Genomic DNA, 12,454 nt, shown 5'->3' with positions numbered 1-12,454 from the left:
AGCAAAAAAAAAAAAAAAAAAAGACAAAGGGGAAAGACTTTTTAAGTAGCATGTTGGCAGCAGCAGGAAGTGATGGGTAACACTGTTTCACCAAGAGAGAACACATACAAACAAAAACCCTTTCAAAGGAAGTTATAAAGAATTACAAAGGCAAAGTAGCCTGGAGTTATTTTGCAAAGGAACAAATAACTCTAAACATCAATTAGTCATGTATTTAATAACAACCATTGTTGCTAAAAATTAGTCAGTGTCCTTTTGTAGACACTGAGGGGTAGAGAAGTTTATAAAGTTCTCTAAAAATTGGCATTATAAATGGTTTGAAAAATAAAATAAATAAATTTATTTAAAAATGGGGCTTCCATGGTGGCGCAGTGGTTAAGAATCCACCTGCCAACGCAGGGGACACGGGTTCGAGCCCTCGTCTGGAAGGTTCCCACATGCCGCGGAGCATGCCGTGTACCACAACTACTGAGCCTGCACTCTACAACCCGCTAGCCACAACTACTGAAGCCTGTGCACCTGGAGCCCGTGCTCCGCAACAAGAGAAGCCACCGCAATGAGAAACACACACACCGCAACAAAGAGTAGCCCCTGCGCACCGCAACTGGAGAAAGCCCGCGCACGGCAATGAAGACCCATCGCAGCGAAAAATAAAATAAATAAATTAAGAAAAAAAAAAAGTCTGGACCAAAGAGTTCTCCTTAGTTATAAGGCAAAGTTAGTTATTTCATTTCCCAAATATAGTTAGAAAAATAACTTATTTTATATAGAGCTTTACAGTACTTGAGCCAACTGTGGTTTCATCACTTCACTTGTAAGTTCAACCATATTTTCCAAAGCCGTGAAAGGTATTTCAGTTTTTTGCTGTTTGGGGAACTGCTGTTATTTCTACTGATGTTTCCTCCAGGGGGCTATTGCAATTCCCATAGCTGCCACTAGCACGGTGTAGTTCCAAGAGCACAGACTGATTGGTCCAAAGGCTTTTGGCTTCTGAATCCTGGCTCCACCACTGACCAGCTCTTGAGCAAGTCACTTCCTCACTGAATCTCAGCTTATCCATAGGGAAAATGACACGGACTCCACCTTCCTCAAAACGTTGTGGTAAAGTACTTTGCAAGTTTTAATTGTGCTGATAAACTTAAAAGCACTCAGAACATTTGCTATGAGTACATTAAATTTAGCAGATAGGATCTCTTTAGGTGTGTCTGAGAAAGCAGAACAAAACTTGAGTCAGTTATGCTTCTTCCAAGAAAATAAAAATGTCCAAATAATAGTCAAACTAATGTCTTCCTTTTATTTAAAGTTACCAGGACCTTTTACTTATTTATTTTTTAAATACAAAAACTTTGGTACAGACAGGCTCCCCTGTGTGCCTTAAATTTCAACTATTACCAGTCATTACTTGACCTAGATGTTTCCTCAGAATCATGTTTTCTCTTCCTTGAGTCCAAATTTTTGGGGTTACGCACATCCTGTATTGTTTATGGGCTTGGTTTAATTGTAATAAAAATTTCCCCATAGCGGGGCTTCCCTGGTGGCACAGTGGTTGAGAGTCCGCCTGCCGATGCAGGGGACACGGGTTCATGCCCTGGTCTGGGAAGATCCCACGTACCGCGGAGCGGCTGGGCCCGTGAGCCATGGCCCCCGGGCCTGTGCGTCCGGAGCCTGTGCTCCGCAACGGGAGAGGCCACAACAGTGAGAGGCCCGCGTATCGCAAAAAAAAAAAAAACAAAAAAAACCTTCCCCATAAACCAGCCTTTAATAATTGGCTTTTGGGGGGCGTCCCTGGTGGTCCAATGGGTAAGACTCCACACTCCCAATGCAGGGGTCCCACGTTCGATCCCTGGTCAGGGAACTAGATCCCACATGCATGCCGCAACTAAGAGTTCACATGCCGCAACGAAGATCCCGCGTGCCGCAACTAAGACCCAGCAAAAATAAATTTTTTTTAAAAAAATTTTAAGATAAACATTAATAATATTTATATGTAATATAAATATTAAAATAAATATTTAAAATAAATGAATAAATACTTAAATAATTCTTTTTAATGGCTTTTGGTTCATGCCTCCCACCACTCCTAACTACCCAGTACCTTTCCCAATAAGAAACTTTACCTCCACTTGGCTTCTCTTTCTCACAGCTCTCTCTACTCCCACTGTGACCAAATCAAGCTGACTTGACCTGTGGGGAAACTCATTCCAATTGAAGCCTCTAAATATCTGAGTCTTCTAGCATCCTCTAGATCAATCCTCAATTACCATTGAATAATTTTTGTGAAACTTCCTCACTGTCGTGTTTATATTCACCCTTTCCTATTTTGTTCTGAACAAACATATCAGGAGTTTTCATAAAGTTATTCAATGATTTTTCCATAAAAACAAAAGTTGCACAGTTACAAAACTTGGCTTCTTTCCAGACACAACATAGCTGACTTACTTTAAAAGAACTAACATTTACTCTGAAAACAAGGTGATTTTGATAATTCAGCTTTCTGTTCAGATGAAAAGACAGTTTACAAATTTTAGAGCTTGGATAAAAGGTGCAGTACCCCAAATCACAGTCATTTAAAGAAGACACCAGCTATTATAAGCAGGTCCAAATCCTGTCAGAATGTAAACCCTTTCCAAATCCAAATCATTTCTTGTCTAATTATTTTAAGAGTCTTTTTAGTTGTACTATTTTTAAAGTACAGGGACATACAAATTAGCCAAAGGGTTTTTTAAGCCACTGATGCACTGAGTTCGATAAAAGTTAATCCCATATAAAATTGCAACTATAATTTTATCCTGATGCTTTTCTTAGACTAGGCAGAAGTCAGAAGACTTTTCATCAGGAGGGAGATGAGAGGAGACAGCACTAGATAAAGCCTATCCCTGGCAGAGATCATCTAACAAGGGCAGTTAACAAGTATTAACCTAATTCAAGTCTAGAGCTTACCTCTACACGGTGTGTGCCATAAATAATGAAGCACTGCACTTCTTCCTTTTGACAGATACTGTGATGGTCACAATGCCTCAAAGCACACAGTATTTTTTTTTCTTTTCTGTTTAATTTCAATCCATTTTCTTCTATCATTGGTTAAATAATACATTACCTATTTGACAGTCAAGGTTACAATATCACTGTACTCTACACATATGAGGATTCAAGAAGTTGACAATCAAAAGTACATCTTAGTCTTGAAATTATACTGAAACTTATTAAACTGAAGCCCAAGTAACTGAAGTCCTTAAATGACCAGATTTTGTTGTTGTTATTGGAGCATTTAACTTCCAGGAAAAAAGTAAAACGGTAAGCCAATTTCTTGAAAGTCCAGGACATGAATTGGGATCACTATTTACATAGAGGACTGCTCACAGCTTTTCTACTTACCATCCTGGACAGTAAGATGCTATGAAGAAACAATGATCCTGAAACACAATAAGATCATTCTTCAAAAAATATACTTTCTAAGAAAAATGGACTAAAGTCTTAGAACGATTCATCTTTTCATTCAATGAATATTGATTGAATACCTACTGTGAGTCAAACACTGTTCAGGGTGGTAGGGATACAGCACTGAACAAAAGAACACAATTCCTGCCCTCAAGTAACTTACATTCCAGTAGGAGGAGAAAGACAAGCAAAATTATCTGAGAAGTTAGATACTGATAAACGCTATGGAGAAAGATATTCAATTATAAAATTAAAATGTCAAACACGTTTTTAAAGAGTAAGCTAGAATTAAACAGGAAAATTTAGTACATATAACATTTTACTACACAAAAATGACAGAAATAACAGATGTTACTGCACACACTTTCAACATCAAAGGCTGATGTTCTCTATTTGTACTACCACATACGAGGTCACTTTGATTAGGACCCTCGAAACTGAGGGCAAAACAGAGCCTTCCATTCTTCAATCATTTTAGTTAACTAGTTTGTTATACTGCAGGATCATTTCTTATATGCCATTCCAAGAAATGAATTAGTTAGATTTCTTTTTGTTCAAATCTCCTAAATTTTGGCCTTTTGGGGCTTGCTTATTAGCTTAATTCACAAATGCCTGTGTTTTAGGCAATGAATAAATAGTAGCTGTTCTCTTTTTATTGAGAGGACAGTGAAAAAAAACAGATAACCTCAGTCTAATTTGGCCCATATTCCAGTTTTTATATTTCAATTAAGTCACAGGCAAAAAATATTTTTCATGTTTTCTTGAACTCAAGTCGTAGTTATTCCTTCTATCTTGTCTCACCATAGACAGTTAGTAGTGTGAGCCATATTTTTAGAAGTTGGAACCACACAATATAAAAATGAAAAGAAGGGCTGAAATGGGTGTATTTAGGAATAGCTGCTTATTTTTCTGACATTCACTTTTCTCAGGTTGAAATTATAGCTGTTTTATGTTATACAGAAATGGTTATGGGGAATTCCCTGGTGCTCCAGTGGTTAGGACTACGTACTTCCACTGCAGGGGGTCAGGTTCAATCCCTGGTTGGGGAACTAAGATCCCAGACCACACATGCTGCAGAGTGTGGCCAAAAAAAAAAAAAAAAAAATTATAACCCCCCCCAAAACTATAAATGAATATGGGCCTTATACATTTCAAGAAAGAATCTAGTCACATTTAATATCTATTGCCTAAAAGAATATTACCCAACATATTTTCCATTGCCTTAAAAAAATATACGTATAGCAGCTCCACTGTTCTCAATAGTATTACCATGAAAAAGCTGAGGATGATAAAATCAGGGAAATTACTTTCGTGGTTAAAATCCTAAACAGATACACATGAAGAAACTCATAGACTTCTGTTACTAAAAGCTGTATTTGTTTTTTCTTCATCAACCAAAATTTGCAAATCATGGTTTCATCATACAAGAAATAACTTTCTATCCCACATATTTACGAGGTGGTTTTCTACTTATAGCAAATACTTCTTCCAGTACTACAAGAAAAGAGTAAAACTGTTTCCCTGTTTAACATACAAAAGCTACTTCCCTTTTCTATCAGTAATATAAAGTTCCATCTAATAAAGGCCACACTTAAGGCTTTAATGGATTCGCTTTTATATGCTCCTCACTGAGGATCAAAGAATGGGGTGGGGGGTTGGAGGTACATAACTCAGAAACATACATTCGATATTTTTTAATTGTTTAAGTACCATAACACCAGTTACATTTTATTAGAAGTTCTACTTAAAAATACATAAGATATTTTCATTACACTTAAAAGTAGAAGAGGATGAACTACCATTAATCTGTATGTGCTATCAAGGGTAATAGGAATTATTCTCTATTATCCTATATCCAATTACCCTATATTCAAGGTATATAATGATAAAAGTCTCAATTAAAAAACACCAGATGCAAAGGTTAAATGATAGAATCATGACTTGCAGAAGAGGAATTAAAAGTGGAATAACAATTTATAGTGGCCCTGTCCCCATGCTCATAATTCACAGATGGTAGAACGGAAACACTTGGGTGGTGTGAACTGCCGTAACAGGTGGAAATAATATCTGTGTGCACAGCAGCTAAATCACAGTGATCCAGTTCTATCGATAAAGGCAGCAAGTGCTTCAACAGGCTCACTGGTTCTACCACTTTTTCTTGTCTGGATGCAGATTCTGACTCTAGAAGCTCCCAAGTTCATCCAACAGCAGTGCAACCAGATCTTGCTTTGGAAAATGTCTCAGCAGGGAACTCTCCCGGGGTGTATTTCATCAGACTGCTACTTCCAACTCTGCCAGGGAACAGGTTCGCAAAAGGCTTCCTATCAAACAGCTCTGCCCTCAGCACTTCAGACATTCCCAGCCGTGTCTTGCGGCCTAATCATGATTCATGCTCCTTCTCAGACTTATCTTTCTTTGCCTGATGTGACTTCAAAAACATATTTTAAACAAAATAAATTGTAGTAGTAATTAAAATAAAAGATAACAAATCACAAGAGTACTTTAAACAATCTCCATCAGATTTGGGAGGCTGCACTGTGCCAGGCTGTCCTTAAGGGCACACGCTCCGTGGCAGGCCACCTGTCACTGGCCCAAGGTCACATACCGGGAGGAAAGATGCTGATCAAGAAGGCAGAAGAAGGGGCTTCCCTGGTGGCGCAGTGGTTGAGAGTCTGCCTGCCGATGCAGGGGACACGGGTTCGTGCCCCGGTCCGGGAAGATCCCACATGCCACGGAGCGGCTGGGCCCGTGAGCCATGGCCTGCGCGTCCGGAGCCTGTGCTCCGCAACGGGAGAGGCCACAACAGTGAGAGGCCCGCGTATCGAAAAAAAAAAGAAGGCAGAAGAACTAGTCCCGTTGTGGTCTCTGCCACATAACCATGAGCAAGTTACTTAACAACTCTTGGTCTCTGTTCACCATCTGTAAAATTAAGATGGATATGAGTACCTCACTCATAGGATTGTTGGGGATCAAAATAAGCAAAAACATTAAAAGCACTTAAAACAATGTTTCATATGCAATAAGTGCTCAAGTAGTATTAACTCTTAATATCAGAGTTTAAGTCCCCTTAAACAGTATAAAATTTAATATTACATCTTCTGTAGTATAGAAAATTCTACACTTAAATGCTTCCTTCACTAATGGGGCTTTCTCTTTGGCAATTTTTCTTTCTCTTTCTTTCCTTTTAAAATAAATTATTTTAAAAAAATACAACAATTGGATTGCTTTTCTTTAGAAAAATGGCAATGGCTCAAAGGAAAATTAGAGGATCGTTGAGGGAAAAGTGTTAAACCTGCAGCTGAAAGACCTGAACTCTAGCTGGGGGCTGTCACTTACTAGTTGCCCCAGCCAGGCCCAGGGGGTACTGTAATGGACAGTGAAGTCTGCACTCTAGCAATGGGTCACAGATATTGAACAAATAATAATATGTAGTTTTAGATATAGTCTTCATTATTAAACATGCTTCACTTTTCTTTCTGTTATCCTACTGCAATATAGAATTTAGAAGTGTTCTTTTCCTTTAAGTCACCATTCAAACATAAATCTGACTTCAAAATACGTGCCAGAAATAAAAGTACAAACAAATATGCATTTGCAAAATATGGGTGAGAATTAAGGTTATTTTCTAGATGATTCATTCCAAACTCTGGGAGGAAGAGAAAGGGTATTATAGGGAATATCTTTATTCTCAGTGGTGTAGCTGTGAACTTAATTGGCTGACTTAATGACAACACCTTGAGTCATTTTTCTCCAATCCATCTTTCTCAGTAAATTATTCCAACCAATGAACAAATCTACATGATGAAAAAGAAAACGGAAATGACTAAAGAAAAATAACTCTATACTACAACAAGTGACCTGCACCAGGACCTCCCCTGGGTCTGGACACTGCCCATCTTTGGTCCACTCCATCTCTGAGATGGTGGGAGGAAGAAGGAAGTCAATTAACTCAGGATTAAATTAAATATACGTAAAGCATCTAGTACAGTGCTAGGCACCCTGTCAGTACCCAACAGAAAGCTATTGTTACTATCCCGTATCATATATGAAAGAAACAAAATCCAAAGAAGTTAAGTTGGTTTCCTTGGGCCACATAGGTAGTGTACAGGGATTTGAACCCATATTCAACTAGCACCAAAACTCCACCTTGTTGCCTACAAAACCCCATGCTTTGCCAACTGCAGTTGAATTTGATGGTACAAAGTTCAATCTGCTAAAAATCCACTTGATATCGAAATTAATTTGTCAAGTCAAAGTCTGAGCCGTCTAAATAATTGTAACATGACTGAGCAAAGACAAGTTGTTTTTTTTTTTTTTTTAAGACAAGTTGTTTTTATATTCACAAGGAAATGAGCTGTTTCCACCCAGCATGAAATTACTTGTGTATTTTCTTAGGCTGTTCAGTTAAAGCTTGTTCAAAATAACACACTCTGTCCTATTTATAAATGAAAACTCTGCACACCTGTTAGTGATTTCATTTGGATGATCTATATAAGGTGGCACAAACCCTTGACAGAAGTTATTTCTATAACATGCTGCTACATCTCATATAGGATTTGTGACATGCGTGTTTTTTCTAGTGAAATTAACATCTTTTTCTTTTTTCTTTTTTTTTTTGAAATTAACATCTTAAGCTGATTCTTTCTTTTTTTTCTTTAATTTATTATTTATTTGGTTGCACTGGGTCTTAGTTGTGGCAGGCGGGCTCCTTAGTTGTGTCACGTGGGCTCCTTAGTATGGCATGGTTGCAGCATGCATGTGGGATCTACTTCCCTGACCAGGGATAGAACCCGGGCCCCCTGCATTGGGAGCGCAGAGTGTTATCCACTTCGCTAGCAGGGAAGTCCCTTAAGCTGATTCTTAAGAATTTAAATTGCCTCTGGGTATCCTGTCAGTTCATTAAAAGATAAATCCAAGTGACATTTATTTATGAACAAACTGCTTGGAGAACCAAATAGGAAAATATTTGCTAAACCAACATATTGTTAAGGCAGTGATATGAGCAAAGGCTTTGTTAACAGAAAAGAAAATGCCATGTTCAGGTAGGGTGTGTATCTGACAAGGTGAATGAAGTACAGCGCTCAACAACTGGCTGGGGGAATTGGTTAATGCGTGAAGGAAATATGAGTCATCCATTCATTCACTAGAGAACTGTCACATACCTACTGCCTAGGTGGGCACAAAGGTGCTGTCTGGTAGGGAAGACAGACTTGGATCTACCATCAGAGGTACAATAAAGGAACTATCATTCACAACCTCCTCCCTTTCCTCCTTGAAGGGAGATTTTTTTTCCTTAACATTAATTGTCCAAGTGAGGAAATGAATACCCCATATGGCCTTTCTTGAGATCTAAAGATAAAGGCCATTCAAAACAGGCATTTGAAAAAAAAAACAGGCATTTGCAGGGGAAGTGGGGGAGGAGTGATACTTCAGAGGCAAATTATTTTCTTAAAAATATGAAGGTCTTGAATTTTTCACAAATTTTCCATCCTACCACGACCTTCACTCTGGAGAAAGAAAGATCCTGTTAAGCAGAGAGAAGGGGAAAGATTGCCTCATGCAAGAGGCTTCTAGGCCCACAGCCTGAGCTCATAGACGACTGAAAGAGGGGTGTATCCAAGACCCACCTGAAGTTGTATGCAAAATTCTGCATTTTGATCACAGTCTCAAAGGGGTCCATGTCATTTATAATTTTAAAAGTTAAAGTTCTAGCAGAAGTGTGACAGATACAAACTCAAATTCTGGCTCTTCTGCTGTATGACTGCCCAGATTTGCATAGCAAATCACCCAATTTTTCAGAACTTCTGTTTCCTCCTTTTAAAATGGAAAAAATAATGGCCAACTCATCGCGAGGATTAAATGAGATAAGGCATGTCAAGCTTCCAGGATGACAATGTTCATCCACCCGCGAGGAGGACAGCAGAAAGCTGTTAGAGCGTCTAGCATTATAAGGAATTAGATCTGAAACCATATACACCAAGAACAATGAGAGAACTTAGACAGAGCCCCTAAAACACCGTCAGTTCCCCATGTCTGCCATTTTGTAACAACTCACAAACCTCCCCATATGAGCAACTTCATGTCAGTTCCATATGGTCATGAGACCACACTATTTTTTATTTATTTTTTTGTGTGTGTGTTCACTTACTTTAATAACACTACATTTACCATGTTATCACCGTGGAATGTAAATTCAGGTTAGACAAGAGAATTTCACAAGTACAACAAAGCATTCTGTAGTATACCAAAGTTTGTATAATGTCTGACCAAACCAACTTGCTCATAAATCACTTCCATCACAGGAAATTTATTTAGTTTAACATTTATGATTCTTTCAGAGAAAATAAACAGACTGCACACATTTAAAAAGTATTTTTCATTTACCTTTGCATTAGCACTTAAAATACACACTTCTATTTCAAAATGCCATTTCAAAATTATTCTAATATAACAGCAACAAACTATAATTCTGCAATTACAAAACAGCTAAACGGGGATCTACAGTTAAGTTATTCTCATGTTTACAACTATGATTCTGAAACAGATACTACTTCAAAGCAGCTGTTACCAGCTCTTTAGGTTTGGTTTAAAAACACACACATAGTTGCTGGGAGGTTTATAAGGTTGTATTCTGTGCACTGTTCTGAAAGGGTTCTTCAAGAGCCAACCAGACCTTAAAAACAGTACTCAGTCCACAACGCAGTCAGAAAGAGTTAAATTAACTGGGGTAAACAGGACTCCTACATTACATCAAAAGCATATGACAGTCTGCAGCACCTGGGAGCATTTACAGGTTTGGCATGTTGTCCTCTTTACAACTAATTTTATCAGAAGAGTTTAAGAAGGTGGACATTGTACCACTATCAAGTGCATTTAAAAGTGACATGTTTTTGTGCTAATCTGACTCCCCTGAATGACCTAGCTAGTGAACTAGCCACTAGGCAAATCAAGCCTGCAAGAAAGGAAGCCAGTATTCAAATTACCATGTTATTGTCCGACCCACAGAATTTATTTTCAACATAAACATATAACCTCAATATGAGATGTCTAACTAAAGCAAGCACCACCAAGACCAAGACAGCATCTCCTCTTCTAAGGTTTAGGTTTTGCCCAGATTTCTTGATACATGGAGTAGCCCATACCAAGAGTCACTGCTCCCACAACAAAGCCTTGGGCTGCCACACACATGTGGATCAGGTGAACAGACATTTTAGTATTGCCCCTGTTCTTCAATTTATATAATCCATATGCAACGACTGCTGCAAAACCTGCCATTCCAGTGGGGACAAATGGTGCCTCTCTAGCTTTTCGGGTAAATTAAATCCCTGATCTTCACCATATGAAGAAAGAGAAACATTTGTGTCACTTGACATAGTGATTGAAGAATCTTCAGACAACGGTACAACGTCGCAGGCTCCTACCGGCTTCTCGAGACCACACTATTATGATAGATCACTGGTGACAGAGATTCAAGGACATCTCCAATGTCTCTTAGGTGGAAAATCCAGCACTGGGAGAAAAACATCTCAGACTATTACCCCTTAAATTTATTAGAAATTAAGTGAAGGTTGAATATTCCATTTATTTAAGTAAACAGGTATCCAAATTCTATAATAACTTGTGTGATAATACCTTATTCTAAAATGCATAATATCTCCATGTTTATATGTATAGTCCCTCTACTTATATGTATGACTAGTTATTAATTATCTAGACCAAGTAAGACAAGTAACAGAAAATCTAAAATCAAGAAAAATCCTTGCTCATTTATAATCAGGTTTGGACTTTGGAAAGCTTTCTTTATCTAGGTAGAGAGGCCAATCTAAGATTTACATTTGCTTCAGATGGTCCAATAGATCTAACTAAACTATTTACTGATCCTTGTCTATACGTCAATCTTACCTGTTTTATAACATACATACCTGAATGAATAACTACTCAGCCCAAAGGTTAAAAAGTTTGCAAGTATTATACTCTTACCGTAAACATATTTGAGCTATTTTTAGAGTTCAAATGAAAACAGCTAGTACAGAAGGAAATGTGCATGAAATTCTTGAGGTCTGCTCAGATAACAGTCAAGATAGGTCAGTGGATATTTGGAATACCTAAGACACTGATTTAAAATAAAACACTCTGAGGGCCAAGAACACTTTCTAAAGTTGTGCTTGAGAGTAATGGTTTGTATTAAGTGCATGATTCCTCTCTATTCCAACAAATCCCTTAGCCAAAAAATTTCTCCATTCATCAGAAAACATAAGAACCTGTTCAAAGTTCAGCAGAGAAGTTGACACTCCCCTGATAGAGCAATCTAACCTCAGAGAGTCTCTAAAACCCTTTTTCTAAGTATTTGAGAAGAAGGCCCAAAATGAAAAAGAAATAAAATCTAACGAAGAAAGGTTCTTTTCTACCTCTGTTCAAAGTTGGTAAATGTTCAACTCTCTCCAGGAAATAAAATCATACAGCAAATAAAGGCTGACTTAACTGAACTGCAGTCTGTGCTTATCAGTCTAAATTCAAAACAAGAACCTTAATTTTTAAACTAAGTAGGCACTGATTCAGCAACCATGTACTATGAGGTACAAGGCACTATTCCAGACACTGTTGATACCACAGTCCTGCTCTGATGGAGTTTACATTCCAAAGGATAAAAACTTGACATATGTGTGATACACTTCAAATACAATTTTAAAAACATTTTCTGAATATCTGTGATAAACCACAACAGAGTAACCAAATATCAAAGCCTATAATTATAATTTTAAAATGAGAGGCCAAAGTAAGAACTTCTAAGTTTTGTTAGACTTTTCAACTTATTCATCAAAATGCCTTGGAGGGGGCTTCCATGGTGGCGCAGCGGTTGAGAGTCCGCCTGCCGATGCAGGGGACACGGGTTCATGCCCCGGTCTGGGAAGATCCCACATGCCACGAAGCAGCTGGGCCCGTGAGCCATGGCCACTGAGCCTGCGAGTCCGTACCGTGTGCTCCGCGAGGGGAGAGGCCACAACGGTGAGAGGCC

At 38.3% G+C, this 12,454-nt stretch overlaps 1 protein-coding gene and 1 pseudogene across 1 annotated transcript in view; both read right to left on the bottom strand.

Annotated features, from left to right (window-relative positions):
- Positions 1–12,454, bottom strand: part of PTPN21 (protein tyrosine phosphatase non-receptor type 21) — a 63,032-nt gene that overhangs the window by 44,183 nt on the left and 6,395 nt on the right. The window lies entirely within an intron of this gene.
- Positions 10,441–10,835, bottom strand: LOC112393913 (HIG1 domain family member 1A, mitochondrial pseudogene; annotated as a pseudogene).

This window comes from Neophocaena asiaeorientalis, unplaced genomic scaffold (assembly GCF_003031525.2).
Source record: "Neophocaena asiaeorientalis asiaeorientalis breed wild unplaced genomic scaffold, Neophocaena_asiaeorientalis_V1.1 scaffold152, whole genome shotgun sequence".
In the NCBI taxonomy this organism is placed as follows: Eukaryota; Metazoa; Chordata; class Mammalia; order Artiodactyla; family Phocoenidae; genus Neophocaena; species Neophocaena asiaeorientalis.
This window is presented reverse-complemented; position numbering and strand designations above follow the sequence as displayed.